The sequence below is a fragment of the Dipodomys merriami genome, unplaced genomic scaffold, assembly GCF_024711535.1.
Source record: "Dipodomys merriami isolate MVZ:Mamm:240054 unplaced genomic scaffold, mDipMer1.0.p SCAF_31, whole genome shotgun sequence".
In the NCBI taxonomy this organism is placed as follows: Eukaryota; Metazoa; Chordata; class Mammalia; order Rodentia; family Heteromyidae; genus Dipodomys; species Dipodomys merriami.
In genome coordinates, this window is record NW_027204604.1 from 11,131,228 (window position 1) to 11,148,171 (window position 16,944).

At 48.6% G+C, this 16,944-nt stretch overlaps 1 long non-coding RNA gene across 1 annotated transcript; it reads left to right on the forward strand.

Annotated features, from left to right (window-relative positions):
- Positions 1-12,830: 12,830 nt before the first annotated feature.
- Positions 12,831-16,441, forward strand: LOC138841141 (uncharacterized). The gene is made up of 4 exons (XR_011376329.1): positions 12,831-12,948; positions 14,138-14,219; positions 16,062-16,160; positions 16,356-16,441. It is a non-coding gene; the product is annotated as an uncharacterized lncRNA (long non-coding RNA).
- Positions 16,442-16,944: the final 503 nt, after the last annotated feature.

A 16,944-nucleotide genomic window follows, 5' to 3' on the forward strand; every position in this document is an offset into this window, starting at 1 on the left:
CTAGGCTGCCACTTACATAGGTGAAACTCGCTCTCACCTACCATCCATGGACATTTGCTAATTCTTGATATCAGACCCACCATCTTTCATCGCCTCATCTTTCTGTTGTAAGTCACACCCAGAAGGACCAGCGAAGGTGAATCTATATTTCACCCAAGAACTCAAAAGTACGCCGCCGCCCTGTCCTGCAGGTGGAGTCTGTGGGATTTTGACCATTCTGCGCCCCAAGCCTTGCCTTTACTAATATTTACGAACTCAATCACACCTACAGAGTGATGAGGGTTGTTTTTTAAGTAAATTGGTTTGATGGGCTCATTCCAAAGCAGTCAACCTAAAGTTTATAGGAAAAAACACCTTTTGAATGCTCATGTACTATTTAATTAAAAGCATGTAATTACAAAAGAGGGCAGTTGGCATAAACAGAGTTTGGACTGTATATAACTAGCTGTGGAAGACTGATGGGGAGGTAGGAGGCTGGAGGGGGTCCTGGAGGACATGTCCAGACCCTGCCAGGGCCAGCTGCACTGTGTGTGTGCGCACATACACATCAATACTAGACTCAGGGCCTCCTGCTCTTGCTTGGCTTTTTCTGCTCACAGATGAGCACTTGAGCCACAGCTCTGCTTTGGGCTTTTGGGGGGAGTGGATATCAGGAAATGGACTTTTCACCTGGGTTGGTTTTGAACCTCAATCCTCTGATCTCAGCCTCTTGAGTAGTTAGGATCATAGACATGAGCCACCAGCACTGGCTGGTTAAGAGGCAGTGGGCAGAGCAGGCATCTGCTAAATTCCCACCACACCAGCACAGCCTGAGCTGATTCATAGAGAGGCCAGGTTGACCACTGGCTCTTCCACAGGGTTGGAGAGGCACAAGGACCTTCGCGTTCTGTCCCCCACAGTAGAGCTTTGGGCCCACACTGGGCAGACCTTTCTAGGTATCTTTCATACTACAAATAGCTTGGGTGAGAGAGGGAGACTCATTAAGTCTCTAGTTTATAGGAAGAGTTTATCATATTTGTTCTCTTCTCATGGAGAAAGCTGGCTGAGTAAATGTCTGAAACACTGGCATTCTCAAATTCTAGCTTTGGCCCAGATGCCCTTTCGAGAGAGCCAGGCCTCCCCCTGGTTTCTGAGGAGGTGGCTAGGCCCTGGCTGAGCTGGCATCATGGGTTTGGAGCCTGGGGCCCTGCATCCACCACTAGAGGGCACCAGGCACAGGACAAGGGCTTCCTGTTCAGGGGTAGGAGGCCATGGGGAGATGATAGATGCATAAGAGACAATCTGGCCATTATTGTTGACCTTGTCTGTGACTGGTGCTAGGACTTGGGGCCTCACTGACCATGTTATGAGTGACCCCAGCACTCTGGCATTGATTACAGGGGCTGGTGACAGGAATTCTGGGTAAACAGAGGCGGCCAGATTTCTGGCTGAAGTTACGAAGACTCTGGAAATGAGAACCTGTGAGATAGTGACTCACTCCTGTAATCCCAGCTATCTCCTGAGATCAGGGAATCAGAGCTCAAAGCCAACCCAGAGAAAGGGAATCAGAGCTCAAAGCCAACCCAAACAGCAAAGTCTATAAATTTCTGATCTCCAATTAGCCACCCAAAAGTTTGAAGTGGAACTATGGTTCAAGTAGTAGAGTGCTAGCCTTGAGCATAAAAAGCTAGGAAACAGTGCCTGGGCCCTGAGTTCAAGCCCCAATACGGAATCTCAAAGTCCTCCAGTGACAAGCCAATCCAGCCCAACTTTCCATAGTTGTCTTTAATCCCTGGAGGCATGGGGTGAGGGTAACTCTTTCTGCCAGTTCTTCTGGTCTCTTTATCTCAGACTTCTGAAGGTCTAAACCCTGATGTAGTTTTTGATGTTCCCACAGACTATTCAAATAGTCCTTTCTTTCAGAGACAGAGCCTATTCCCCAGGCGTTGACTGGGAGCCAGATTTAGGAACTGAGTTCCACAGAGTAGGCTGCTGCTGACCAAGGAGAAGCGACCACAATGCCTGGGCTGCCAGCTCTGCGTGTCTGTATGCAAAGCTGACTTCTAGCTTGCTCAAGCTACTTCATTTTGAATTTTTTGTTGTCAGCTGCAAGCTCATGCCTACCCAGTAAATTCTCCTAATTGATTTTTATGCCTTTGGGCTCTCGTTCAAAATGTTATTACTGCCCAGATACCTTCTCCCCATCCCTCCCCTTTGTATGTGTACCCTTTCTTTTGGGGGAAGGGGGATTGAACTCAGGGCCAAGTGCTCTACCACTTGAGCCGTCCCCCCTACTCCTTTGCTTTTTTAGTTGGTTTTCATCTAGGGTCTCTTACTTTTGTCCTCAATGGCTCCTACCTCCTCTCTGGAGTATCTGGGATTGTAGGCATGTGTCACATCTCTACTTGTTTCTTAGCTTTTTTGGGGGGGGGGGAGGGGTGCTGGTAATACAGCTTGAACTCTGAATCTGAACACTTTCCCTGAGTTCTTTTGCTCAAGGCTAGTACTCTACCATTTGAGCCACACCTCCATTCTAGCTTTTTGTGGTTAACTGGAGATAAGCGTCTCTCAGATTTTTCCTGCCAAGATACTCAGATCTCAGCCTCTTAGTAGCTAGGATTACAGGCATGAGCCACCAGCATCTGACTTATTTCCTAACTCTGGCAGAGAGCAACATCATGGTTACAGCTCAGCCATCTGTCTCTCTAGTTAGTGACCTCTTCCCAAGGTGGAAGGACTTTGTCTTAGATTCTATACCCAGGAAAGTTAGCCTTATCTGGAACATAAGTATTCAATAACCATTCCATGAATGTAATGGAACTGAGTGGGAAGCTAGCACGGCATTGGATATGTTGGGGGTTCACTGTCCCTCTCTCTCACCCTGACAAGGTTGCTAAAAATTCTTATTTGCTTACTGACCATTCAACAAAGTTCATCTTTTATTCTTCAATAAAATGGAGTTTACTTGTACTAAGTATTGTTTGATAGATGTTTTCTATCTTATTTGATTCACTACAACATTGAAAGGTTGTGTGTGTGTGTGTGTGTGTGTGTGTGTGTGTGTGTGTGTGTGTGTGTGTTGAACTCAAGGCCTTGGGCTCTCCCTCAGCATTTTGCTCATGGTTGGTACTCTGCCATTGCGCCATGACTCTACTTCTGGCTTTTTACAGGTTATTTAATTGCAGATAAAGGTCTTGAGGATTTGTCTGCCCAGGCTGGCTTTGAACCACAATTCTCAGATCTTAGCCTCCTGAGTAGTTGTGAGTCACAGCACGGTGCTGACCGAGCAATTTTTAGAGATAAAGAAGCCAAGGACAGGGAGGCCAAGGGCTGCCTCCAAGGTCACTCAGCAGGGGAGGGGCAGGGGCGGAGGTTCTGATAAACAATACAGAAGCACAAGTACTAGCTTTACAGGGACAGTACTGGCCTGGTTTCTAATCAAAACTCTTCACTCTGGTTTTGCCTCAATTTCCCTGGCTGAGGGCTCTTGGCCCCCTGACTCTGCATGGTTTTGTGACTCCTGCTCACTCAGAGTGTAAGAATGTTTCATGCATTATAAAGAAAGTGAAGGAGACCAAAGAGACACAAAGGAAGCCGGGGCGGGGGGGGGGGGGGGGGGGCGGGCAGGCTAGAAAGGTAGGCATGATGGATATCCACTGGACACTGCCCTGCTTGTGGCCAGCAAGGCCATCCCTCAGTGTACAGCACACCCCGCCAGGGCCTCTGTCCTAGCTGATAGGAGGACGGGGAAGGACAGGGTTCGGGGGAGGCTGTCCCCTTGGCACTGTGGGAAGGGTAGCAGGAGTGGAAACAAATGCAGCAAGTATTCTCGGAGGACTCAGAGTTCTGGAAAAGTCCCCCAAGGGGTTTCAAAAGCCACAGAACGCTGAATACAAACAGAATGGACCAGCAGAACAGCAAGCTGCTACCTCCTTCCCATCTGCCATGCTCTGCAGATGCCCGAGCCCCGGGGCACTTCTACAGTGAGAGTCCCGGGTTCAAGCTCAGCTTTGATGACACTCACCGTGTGAACTGAACATTTACATCCGATTCCCTAAGTTTGTTGTTTGTCACACAAACAGAACGAAGGGAAACCACTCTTCCTTCAAAGAGATCCATACTGGCTCACTTCATACATGGGAAACAAGCGCCATTATTGCTCTCGTCACCTCCCGAGGCCTCCCTTGGCTCCAAGGTGGAAGGAGGTATTGAGTCACGCAAAGACACTTACAGTCCATTATTGGCGACCTACAAAGATTGCCCATTGTGTTTTCACTCTCATTGTGCAGATGAGGGTGTTTTACCATGTATGATTGCTCAGGTAACCACAGAACCAGGGCTTATCTCAGATCTGACTGCAGACTTCATTCATTCATCTCCCAGGGAGAGGCACGCGCCTCTCGGGGGCTGGTTTTGCACCTCAGCCCAGGCAGGGCAGCTTGCTCCTCACAGTGGGCTACCACTGCCTGCCAAGCCCTGCTTCCGCTTGCCCATTTCTGCTCATGTATTATTCGTTTCAATACTTCTGCTTTCTTATTTATGAACAGCATTATTAGTTTATCACCATTAATACTTAACCTAGTAATCAATACTCCCTGCAACCTGGCTTATTTTACAGGCCAGAAAACTGAGACACAGGAAGTAGTTCGTGGTCCCAGACTCGTGAGCCACTAAGCCAAGGCTAGTAAGTCTAATAAGCCAGGTTTAGTAAGAGCCAACCTTCATTTGCCTGGAGTCATCTGGGCAGGCTTCTTGGAGGAGGTGGCCTCTGAATGAGAGCTGGAAGAAGAGGGTAGGATGCTAAATGGCTCGGGGAGAGGGAAGAGGATATGCAGAGCTCTGGAAAGTTAAGAAAGAACGGCACGTGTTCTGGGGCCAGCCCGGGCTGCTGGGGAGAGAAGTGGCTAAGAAAGGAGTTAGGACAGACAGGGGAAAGACAAGTTATACAAAAGGCTTCTATTGCATCCTACAGGCATTAAGGGGTTGTTCAATTTCTTGTCATGGAATCACAATCAGCAGCCTGCTGGGAGGATCAAAGCAGAGCAGAGGAGCAGGTAGCAGGCAGAGTAACAGGTGAGGGGCAGGCAGGAAGCTTTTATGATTTGGGTCTACTCAAGACCTGTCTCCTAAGCCTCCCTGACCCTTATCCTCCTCTTGGGTCTTTCCATATCCATGGCCATCTGGCTCAATCTTCAGGCACTGCTTAGGAATGGCCGTAGACACTTACCTGAGGCCATCTCTCAGGAAGACTGGTCACCGTGGCCTTTGTGTGGCTTTGTGCCACACCATCCACTGTTGGGTGACACCAGCTGGTCATACAGAACCACCGGCCTCTCAGGCCCCTGGCTGTCCTTGGCAGCCGGTGGGTCACTAAGAACTGCTCTGGGGGGTGCAGAGACAAGCAGGGGGTGCTGTGGCCATCTGGCAGGCCCAGGGGTGCTGGGAGCATAAGCCATGGTCAGCTGGCTGGTGCCCCAGCTCGTGAGGAGCTGCCGAATCAACACGTGTCCGGTGTGTCCACGGTTAGTCTGGGAGGTCTCCCAGAGACATCGGTCATGAGAGGCACAGGGCAAAGCTGCTTGCATTGCAAGCAGGACCCACAGCAGAACCTTCTCTGCTTCCGAGTACCTCTCAAAGCTGGGAGCTATGGATGATTGCATTCATCACTGCAGTCTCCAGGAATAAGGGGACATGTCAGAGGAACACCTCCCCCACCATGGTGGAGCACTCCTGTAATCCCAGTCCTCAGGAGGCTGAGGTGGGAGGATTGTTGAGTGTGAGGCTTACCTCTGCTACACAGCAAGGCTGTCTGAAATAAACAAAGGCCTCACAGTGGCAGTGGCTAAAATGGTGTTCTGGGTCCCTGGGAACCCATGTTGCAGGAGTGCTGGTGTCTGATGGTCCTTGGAAGATATGGCTTCTCTGGGTGCCCCATTCTGTCCTCCAGACAAGGCTAGAAGAACTGCAGTGCGGCCTGGAAGGGCGGGGCTAGGAGCGGCCATCCTAACTCAGGTCAGGTCCCAGGGTTTCCAGCAGCTATACTCCTGCGGAGAAAGAAACAAGCAAACATCTCCCAGGGAGGATGTAGTCTTCTCCAAGTCCAGTTCCTGGCTTCCCAGTGGGGCAGGCAAGGTCCAGGCCTCAGTTCTGTATGGAAACTCTTGGCTGGACCCTGCACCCCAACATTTCCATAGCCAGGAGATTTGATTGTAGCTTGCCTCTCTCCCCCACTCCCCAGCAGCCCCCACCAAATGCAGTAAACACTGGGCCTCAGGTTGTGGGGGTTCTCAGTGGGCAGGCAGCCCTCTGGTATGAGGTCATAGACAAGAAAACCCAAGATAGCTTCTCACGCTTTGTCTACCCAGCCATCAGGAAACTCAAAGCTAGATAGTTCCCATGCTGCTTTGCTCCCTGCCCAGCATACAACCTCAGCCCGCCATTTCCTTTCCTTAGCCAGCCAGCAAGGCAGACACCCTACCAGAAAAGGGGGCAAAGTTCTCCATTTCCATCTTAGCACCCATGGGGGATAACCCCCTCCCTCTCTTTCTCTCCCCCCCCCCCCCCGCTCCCTCCCCTCTCTCTGACTGGTAGGAGCTGATGGGTGGGTACCCCAGCTGGTGTTCATAGTATGCTCTTTAGGTAGGTAGGCAGGCTGATTGGAGTGTGTGGTCCTGAACATTTCCATTGTAAACTTTGACTGCAGCCATAACCAGAGCAGGAGAAACATAAGACATAGAGGGTCTTGCACAAATCTACTTTTATCTCCCCAATCTTTTCCCTTCAGCCTAGGAATTTCTGGCTTCTCAACAGTCTTTAGTAGGAACCAACAGGGGTCTACAGTATGTCAGTCGACTGATTGAATTAGGACCATTCCCAATGATTTAGACTGGGGCTTTCCATCTAGAATCTGTAGAACATGCCCCCACATCCTCAAATTCTCTACTATCCTACATCCTCTACTATTCTATTCTATTCTCTCCTTGATTTTGTTCTCTCATAATTCATTCCTACATGAATGCCACCAGATTTTTGGTGATTCAACTTGATAACATCATAGACGACTCCCAATTTCTCCTCCAGAGTCTTAACTGTATAATGAACCACCTTACCCTCTCCTTCTGCCTGTTGGGATCTGCCTTGAATTTGCTTCAGCCTGGAGATGGAGAAGGGTAATGATTCCTCCCCTAGCGAGATAGCTTGTCTAAGGTTTCTCAGAGAGGCAGATCAACCTCCCCAGGACTCTTATTCCAACCACTAGGGCTCTGCCCTTTCCCCACCAATATTCTACCTTCCACTTTAGAGATGTGCAGAAGCTGTCAGTTAACTAAGTCGGCCACTGTTAAATGGCATCTAAAGGGTTGAACGCTATGGTTGGTTTTCAGATTCTTTCAGCCCAACTACTTGAAACCACAGGAACCCCACAGAATGCTCCCAGGTTTTTGCCCCTTGCCTTGGGCTGAGATTCATGGGTTTGCACTTTGCACACTCCTCTAAAACTTCCTGACAGAAGCATATCCAGCTCCACCCCCATGATTTCCTCGATGTTGGACTTGGGCTGTGCTGGAACAGGAGGAGAGCACTTCCAGGTTGCAGGTGGTTCATGCAGGGTTTACAGAAGGAAGCAGATGAGAGGGCAGAGAGAGACAGGAAGGAGGAAAAAAGTCAGTTAACGTGGTGGGCTTACTCCTGGTGGTGGGGGGTGGGGGTGGTAGATGCTTCCGGAACACATCACAGAGGAGTCCCGGAAGGAAAAGAATGGGAACACATATCCACAGTTCCCAGAATCCTCAGAAAAGGTAATCCCCTCCTCCCTTGGGAACCAGAGGCACAGGCCCCAGGCTGATTGACGTGTGGCTTTGGAGAAAGCTCTGGAACAGGAAAGGAGAAAGGCACTGGCACCCACTCTAAAGTGACCTGTCACAGCTGTGATGAAATTGCTTATGCCCAGGGGACGTGGATGGGGCCCCATCGCCTTGTCTGTGCAGGTCAGACATGCTGATGATAACTCAGGCCACTGCTCTGCTCCCTCACCCTGGGGCTGCTAGAGTTTCCTGGCTAGATTTCCATTGCTTTCTGCTCCAGCCAGACAGATGACAGGTCCTGACACATCCTCCTTTCTCTGAGGGTCTGTTTCCTGCCACCACTTAAGACGTCACTTTCTATATCTGTCCGGGTGCCTGTTGTAATCTGAAAAGAGAATTATGCCCCTGCCCCTCCCCCCCCAAAAAAAGTGGAGAAGATTGGAGAAGTGTGCTCCAATAACTGTCAGGAAGAGGGCCGCCAGCCCTCAGGCAAGCCAGCCAGCCGTTCACAATTTGCAGGATGCACTGCAGAGAGCTGGGGTGATACATCCGGAAGCGATGGGCAAGCACACCACGGAGCAGGAGCACAGAGTCCTAGTGGTCTGTGGTCCTCAGGGAAGGAGGGGTGCCTGAGGCACAGGTGGGCAGAGGCGGGCGTAAGCATCCAGCTCACCTCACAGTCCTCTCTGGCCACTGTGGCTGAGGTTCGAAGCAGGCCTCTTCCCCATCTTCCTCAGGCCACAGACCAAAGCTCTTAGGCACTTCTGTTCTAAGGGAGGTTATTAGAATTAATAAACTCCATCATTCAGACTATAAATCTACCATGCTATGGGGAAAGAAAATGTTTAAAATGTGTACACATTAAACCCAGTGGAGTAATTTATAGGTACACAGCCTGATCGTTGAGCGCGGCTTGGCAGCCATGCAAGTCTGGCTTTCTGTGTTAACCTACTCCAGCTCTGCTCCTCCCGAGGGAGGCACAGGAGCCCCGTTAGCCGCAGACACAGGGCCTCAGCCTGGCCTCAGCCTTAGACAGGACTCCTTCTGCATTGACCTCACAACCCAGCCCTTGGGCACCCAGGCTCTCTGCCCAAGTGAGCTGGACAGGAAGACAGTTCCTTCACAGCGTAGAGTCATCATCCCAGGATTCTTTTTTTTTTTTTTTGTCAGTCATGGGGCTTGAACTCTGGGCCTGGGGACTGTCCCTCAGCTCTTCAAGGTTAGCGCTCTACCACTTGAGCCACAGCGCCACTTTTGGTTTTCTGGTGGTTAATTGGAGATAAGAGTCTCACAGACTTTCTTGCCTGGGCTGGCTTTGAACCGCAATCCTCAGATCTCAGGCTCTTAAGTAGCTAGGATGACAGGCGTGAGCCACCGGTGCCCAGCTCTCCCAGAATTCTTAATTCCATCATTGCTTCCCCACCCCACTCCATCTCCCCCGACATCCCCACTTCTTACTATGGTCTGACACCCCCAGCTTCACATCATCGGTGCCTAGCACATATTCGGGGGACACTGCCTGGCTGGAATGTCCCCTCTGCCTGTGACAGGGCTCCCACTGGCCCCAATAAACAAGACCGGCATCTCTATTCCGACCACTCCTGCTTTGCCCTCTTCCTCTGTCTACTGAGCTCCACACAGCTTGTTTTCTTCCTCCAGTCTGCTTATAATTCATGCCAGCCCTGGATAATGGTGCTTTTGTGCTGGTCTCTAGGAATGAACAATTCATTGATTTCAGGTAAAAGCTGTCCTCTCTACAAGAGAATGGCTTCGATTGAATTGTTTATTCATATGAGAAACAGCCTTTCTTTTAGCTGTGGCTAGTACATTTTGTTCATTCACTTAATTCCTATTTATTGAACAGCTACTATTCAATCACTGTGTTAAGTGCTAAGCATGGGGAGGCAAATAAAGCATGGTTCTTACCTTCAAAGATCTTGCAGTCTAAAGGAATGAAAAATCCTCTGTTAAAGGCAATACAAGCTGGTCACTGGTGGTTCACGCCTGTAATCCTAGCTACTCAGGAGGCTGAGATCTGAGGATTGTGGTTCAAAGCCAGCCTGGGCAGGAAAGTCCGTGAGACTCTTATCTCTAATAAACCATTCACAAAACTGGAAGTGGCGCTGTGGTTCAAGTGGTAGAGCGCTAGCCTTGAGCTGAAGAGCTGAGGGACAGCTCCCAGGCCCAGAGGTCAAGCCCCACCACCCACCAAAAAAACCCAAACAAACCAATACAAGCTTGGCTCTGGTAGCTTATGCCTGTAATCCTGCCTACTTGGGAGTACAGGAGAACTGCAGTTTGAGGCCAGCTCAGTTAGAAAAGTCTTTGAGATTCCATCTTAGTAGGGGGAATCTAGATGTAGTGGTACACATCTGTTATCCCAGCAACAACAGGAAAACTAAAATGGATGGATGGTTATCTAGGCAAAAGCAGGGCCAGCAGCGTGGTCTGGCAGTAGAGCACCTGACTAGCATGTGCAAGGCCCTGAGTTCAAACTCTATTAACACAGAGAAAGAGAAAGAGAGAGAACTGAAAAACATGGCAAGTGTTATTTTACTTGAATCGTGAGCTGAATGTCATTTATTTTTAAATTGAGTTTTTGCTATTATAAAGAATATATATATACACGTGTGTGTGTGTGTGTGTGTGTGTGTGTGTGTGTGTGTGTGTGTGTGTGTGTGTGTGTGTGTGTGTGTGTGTGTGCTGCTCCTGGGGCTTGGACTCAGCTTGGGTGCTGTTTCTGAGCTTTTATGTTCAGGCTAGTGCTCTACCACTTGGGCCACAGGTCCACTTTTGGTGTTTCAGCAGTTAACTGGAGATGAGTCTAATGGACTTTCCTGCCCTGACTGGCTCTGATTCTCAGATCTCAGCCTCCTGAGTAGGCAGGATTACAGGCATGAGCCACTGACTCTCAGCTTGGAAGGATTATTTGACTAGGGTCACGTACCTAGAATGTACTGGAACCTGGAATCCCAACCTCCTAGACGACACACAAAGTGGAGGAAGGGAGGAGGCATGGCAGCACAGAGGACTGCAGGATGGATGAGAATGAGAGCTACATGCCAAGAGCTGAGCCGGGGATGTGTCAATCATTGGTGTTGACAAAACGAACTTAGAGAGTTACTCTATGTCTTAGAAATGTGTTTCCTACTCACAGAAACAAAAAAGCAAGAAGAAAATGCAAAGAGTTAAGGGGTAAAAATGCTCCATAAATACCAACATCTGTAAAAGGAGAACATGGTAAAGAATGTTGCCAGGCCAGACTGAGATGCACTGTCTTAGATGACGCAGAATAATTAACAAAGCACAGAGGTAAAAGCAAGGCTAAAACAAACAAAAAATTCCATCTGTTTATTCCATCTCTTTTAGGAGCATCAAAAAAGGCTTTTGAGGAGGTGAAATTAACATCACTAAAATAAACCATTTTAAAGTAAACATTTCAGTGACATTTAATACCCTGACAATGTATCACCACCACATCTGTCCAAAACATTTTCATCACCCCCAAAAGAGATTCCACCCTCATGAAACAGTTCCTCCCCAGCCCCAGGAGACCACAGTCTTCTCTTCATGGAGTTTGCCAGTCTAGATATTTCATATATATGGAACCCAGCATTGTGTGACTATTTATGTCTGGATTTGTTCACCAGCACCATAAAGTGACACATTTGCAGTCCATCCAATGTATCATTCCCCTCCACCTCCTCTTCCCCCTCCTCCTTTTGTAGTGGTACTTGGATTTGAACTCAGGGCCTCATGCTTGCTAGGCAGATACTCTACCACATGAGCCATGTCCCCTGTCCTTTTTTTTTTTTTTGTCTGTCGTGGGGCTTGAACTCTGGGCCTGGGCGCTGTCCCTCAGCTCTTCAGCTCAAGGCGAGCGCTCTACCACTTGAGCTACAGCGCCACTTCCGGTTTTCTGGTGGTTTATTGGAGATAGGAGTCTCACGGTCTCTCCTGCCCGGGCTGGCTTTAAACCACGATCCTCAGATCTCAGCCTCCTGAGTAGCTAGGATTACAGGCGTGAGCTACCAGCGCCCGGCCCCTGTCCTTTTTATTTCATTGTTTTCATGCAAGTTTTTCATTTTTGCTCAAGCTTACCTGGATCACAATTCTCTTATTTTATGCTTTTTTTGTAGCTGGAGTAACAAACATGTGACATCACACCAAGCTTGTGGGTTGGAATAGAGTCTCAGAGATATGTTTGCCTGGGCTGTCTTAGAACTCTGATCCTTCTGATCTCCATTTCTCAAGTAGCTGGGATTATAGACATAAACCACAGTGCTCAGCTTTCTCTCTCCTCTTCTGCAGGCTCTTAGACTTTGAATGAAGGTTAAACAGTAGTGTGAAAGCTGCAGTACTGCCTAATCATTACCCTAAAAGGCAAAGAAAAGACTGCACTTTGTTCAGATAGACCTGATATTTGGGACTAGAGCACAGATTGGAAGTCAGGGAGCAGCAAGAAGGTCAGGGCAGCTTGAGGCTGAAGGATTGGAACCTGTGTTCTTCTGGGTCACAATTGAGAGACGTCTAGACACTGGAAGTTTCAGTTGTTCTACCAGGAGAGCAATAGGGCCAGTCTGTACCCTGCCTGGCTGTGTTGTCTAGAGTAAGGAGAGAAATGAGGCTCTGTTCCTATTAAATTGTTTCAATTAGGAAAGCTGAGAGTTTTTTTTTTTAAGTGTTTCTGCGACTAGACTGAATAGATTTGAGCTTCCTTAGACCCAGAAATCTGTTGATGCTCTTCTGTTTTTATGCTTTGTTGCTTTCTTTGATAATTTCCCATCTGTCTTCTCTTGGTTTCATAAGAAAGTTCCACTGGAAAATTCCAGATCAGACTGTGATGTGGGATAAGAGTCAAGGCAAATGTGCTAGCCCTAGGAGGAGAGAAGAGCGCCCCCTGGAGGCTGGGGGGCCCCTGGTATCTAGAACCGGCGAATCTTTCCTGGCTAAGAACATACTCAATTTTTAGAATTCCTGGACCTGCCCATTCCATGGCAGCAGATCCCCAGTCACTGTAACAACTGTAACTGTAAACACCCCCAGGCATTTCCAAACATTGCTCCACAGGGGCCCAACACTGAAACCTAGGCTGAGGACTACTGCATGAAAAGATGGGAGAAATGGAAACTGGAAATATTGGTACTTCTATAAGGGACTCTGAAAGGTACCCTGCCTTCTTCATAGAAGATTCTTCTGTTGCCCCTTTGTAAAGACTCTTTAACTCTTTGTTTCTCCCTGGACTGCTCCATTCTTCCAGAGCTTCACTCAGCCTCAATCCATTCCTCCTTCTCCCTAGTATAGATCAAAGGTGACTTCTTGTTGTTGTTGTTAGTGTGTATGTGTGTGTGTGTGTGTGTGTGTGTGTGTGTGTGTGTGTGTGTGTGTGCGCCTGTTTTACTGGAACTTGAATTCAGCATCTGGGTACTGTCCCTTAGCTTTCTCAAGTCTATTCGAGCCTTGAGATATATTTCTCAACTATTTGAGCCACAGCTCCACGTTTAGATTTTTAATGGTTAATTGGAGATAAGAGCCTTATAGTTTTGTCTGCCAGGGCTGGCTTTAAACAGTGAAGTGATCGTCAGATCTCAGCTTCCTGAGTAGTTAGGTGTGATCCACCAGCATCCACTTTAAAAAAAAAAACAAAAAACAAAAAACTGCTCTAAAAGCATTTTTTTCCAGCCAGGTACCACTTTTCCCCTCACAGCCTCCTGTCAAACTCAGGCCTTCCCAGTATCCTGCTAGCTTGTTATCAGCTATTGGTCTGTCATATGACCCAGAATGTCTAACGCCCACTTTACTTCTTCCAAGCAATAGACTGGGTGTGGATCAGGGGCACCAAGGCCTCTCCAGGTTATGAGAACAGCATGGTCAAAGGCTGGCATGGGAGAAGCTGGAGAGAGTGACAGACACAGGGAGGCAGCAGGCTCCATGCTAGAGTATCTGGAAAAGAGGGTGAGAGAAGCAGGCTGGAGGCAAATGATAATGGTCCCACTTACCCCCACCTGCAGGAAGAGGATGGCCAGCCCTTTTTTTTGGTAGAACCCTGCATAGATTCAGCTTGACATTGCTGAGGCCATCTTGAATTGGTTTTCCTGGCATAGTTTCTTAGCATGCTATAATTACACAGACCCATTTCACTGGAATATGGAGCTTTCCAATTGGACTCCTGTGACAGGAATGTGCCTATGGCGTAAGATTGGGGGAAGTCCCTTTTGTCCTGAGCAGGATCTATGTCCTGCCTTTCTGATTCAAATCGCAGTGGTCTAACTTGTCTTGCTGCTGGCCAGCACTGTGCTTCTCTCAATAACTCTCCTGATAAATTGTACCTTCCTCTGCCTCATGACACCTTGTAGCCTATCCTCATTCTCTAAGACATGGTTGTTCCGGACAATCTCAGCAGTGGGCACCTTTCGTGAGGATGACACCACAGGACATGTGAGTCTCTGGGGACTGGACGGGTGGGATTTAGCTCAGAAGACAGAGCCAAGGAGGGGAAGACATCTTGTGGGTGTTACCTTGTTGGAATCCAGTGCCTGTGGGAGTTACTCTAGCCCTGAGAACTAGGTGGGGTTGGTTAAACTGGCCAGAGCACCCACTAACCCTCAAACGTCCCTCACCTGAAAAAGGCCCAGTGCGTCATCCTGAGTCTATCTTCTGATGAATTCAATCAGGCAATTGGCTCCACTATTTCTCAATTACCATTTTCTCTTCATTATAATATGTATCCTCTCCCTTCCCTATACACATTTTAGCATTTCCAAAATAGGGAGACGGGTCTTAAAATAGATGTGCATATTTATTGTATAGTTTCTCTCTCTTCTTTTGAGGCAGCTATTTAATCAATGGTGCATCTTATAATCAATGGCATATCAGAATTGAGGAAATAGGGTAATTACTAGAATTGATTTCCCATTTTGATGCTGCCTAGATAAGATGATTCAGGAGACACCTGTGCTGGTTCACGAATGCAGAACTGTTTATAGACAGCATTACCGGGCCCCCAGGTGTACTCTGTGCCCCTCCTGCATTGTGGTGCTGGCAGTTTGTGGGCTTTGGTTGCCATTGGATGCTCAGGGAACCCAAAGAAACTCACAGTGTGCTAAATCCCACCTTCCCATTGGAAATGTCATGAAGAGTTGCTTTGTGCCTCCTGTGGTCCCGACTTCTCTGCTGATGGGTCTTTGTGAGAGGCAGTGGCACTGTACATGACAGGAGACAAGAGCATTCTGGGAGCTGAGATCCCTTCAGACCAACTCTACTGCTTGCACATTTGACCTCATTACCATTCTGGCTTGGTAGTCTTCCTGCAATGGCTAATTCTCTGTGTCAATTTGAGGAGGTCAAGGGATTCTCAGGTAGCTGGTGGAGTATCATTTCTGGGCAGGTCTGTGAAGGTGTATTTGGAAGAGATCAGCATTTAAATCAACAGACTAAGAAGAACCACCTTCACCAATGTGAATGACCATTATGTACTGTGGCTCAAGTGATAGAGCACTACCTTCAGCAAAAGGCAGCTCAGGACAGCTCCCAGGCCCTGAGTTCAAGGCCGAGGACCAGAAAAAAGAAAAAAGATACAGTGCCCAAGCCCTGGGACTGTCACATACATACAAAAATTAACACAGGTAGCTGGCTAGGGGTATCCAATGAGAAACATTTGAGAAATATTCAAGAAATGTGTGAGTCTGTTCTGTCACATACCAAATGATTTCTAGGGCCTTATATGAACCCACAGGCTCGACCTTCCCTACTTCTGACCCATTAAGGATCAAAATAGAAAAAAAAAACAGGCAGAGGATGCAGAAGTGTGGCTCAAGTGGTAGAGCACCAGCTTGGAGTGCTGGAGAAAAAGCCAAGTGAGTTAAGAGGTCCCAGGTTCAAGCCTTATACACCCATTTAAAAAAAGAAGAAGGAGGAGGAGGAGGAGGAGGAGGAGGAGGAGGAGGAGGAGGAGGAGGAGGAGGAGGAGGCAGCGGTGGTGGTGGCTGGGTGTGGTAGCTCACCTGTGTTAATCCTAGCCACTTGGGAGGCTAAGATCTGAGAATCTCGGTTCAAAGCCATTCCCGGCAGGAAAGGTCAGGAGCCTCTTATCTCCACTAAACCACTCAGAAAACTGAAAACAGCATTGTGGCTCAAGTGGTAGAGCACTGGCCTTGAGCTACAGAGCTGAGGGACAGCACCCAGGCCCAGAGTTCAAGCCCCACAACTGACAAAAAAAAAAAAGAAAAAGAGGGAGAGTTTCCTCTTCTTTCCCTGTCCCTTCTTTCCTTCCTTCCTCAGGCACTGCAGCTCTTGGTTCCCAGGCCTTCAGACTTGATTGGATTAAATCACCAGTTGTTCCTGTTCTCTCAGATAGACAATGGGTCACCGATTTCCCAGGTAAGCCGATTTCTGTACTCTGTGCGTTCTTCCCTATCTGTATGGGTCCTATTGGCTTTGTTTCTCTGGAGAACTTTGACGAATTCCTGCCTCATTCTTCTTCCTAAAAGAGAGGAAGGCAGGATGTGGGTGATTCAGGCTTGCCTGGGGAAGACATAGGAGGGTGACTGATGGCCGTTATACCCTGTTGACTAGACAGACCAAGACTGTGGAGAATGTGGGCAGGGGCTTTGCTGCTGCAGCGCCCCTGCTGAAGATTCCCAGAACTGCCATGATCACCACCTGGGCAGAGCTTAGCCTTGAGCAGAGATGCTCTGCAACGTCCCTCTTCCAGAAAAGTCCCTCCTGATTAGCTCCATCGTGGCCCCTCTGCCCAGGATGCTGCTCCAACCTAAATTTTGAGGCCATGCAAATTTCTGAGCTTTCCACAAAGTTCCTTCTGCCTGGGTGCTTTCTGTGCTGCAGAGCGTGGTGAGGTAAGACGGATAAGGGGTAAAGCTTTGTCTGTGATCCAGACCTGTGTGATTAGGTTCCATTCCTCCCAGAGCTGGGTTCAGGGAAGGGACTGAAGGCATCAAGTGTTGGTGCTGCGGACAGAGAAGCAGGGCAGCCTCCAAGGAAGGCCGTGTCCACCCCCACCACGCCCTACCCTCTGCGGAGCCTGAGCCGCCCCAAGGAGATCATCAAGCAACATCTCTGCTTTGTAATTTCACTTAATGCCATTAAGGGGGCAGTTGGGGCCATTTGCTGGAGAGGACTGGAAAGGTTCCAGAATCCTTAGCTA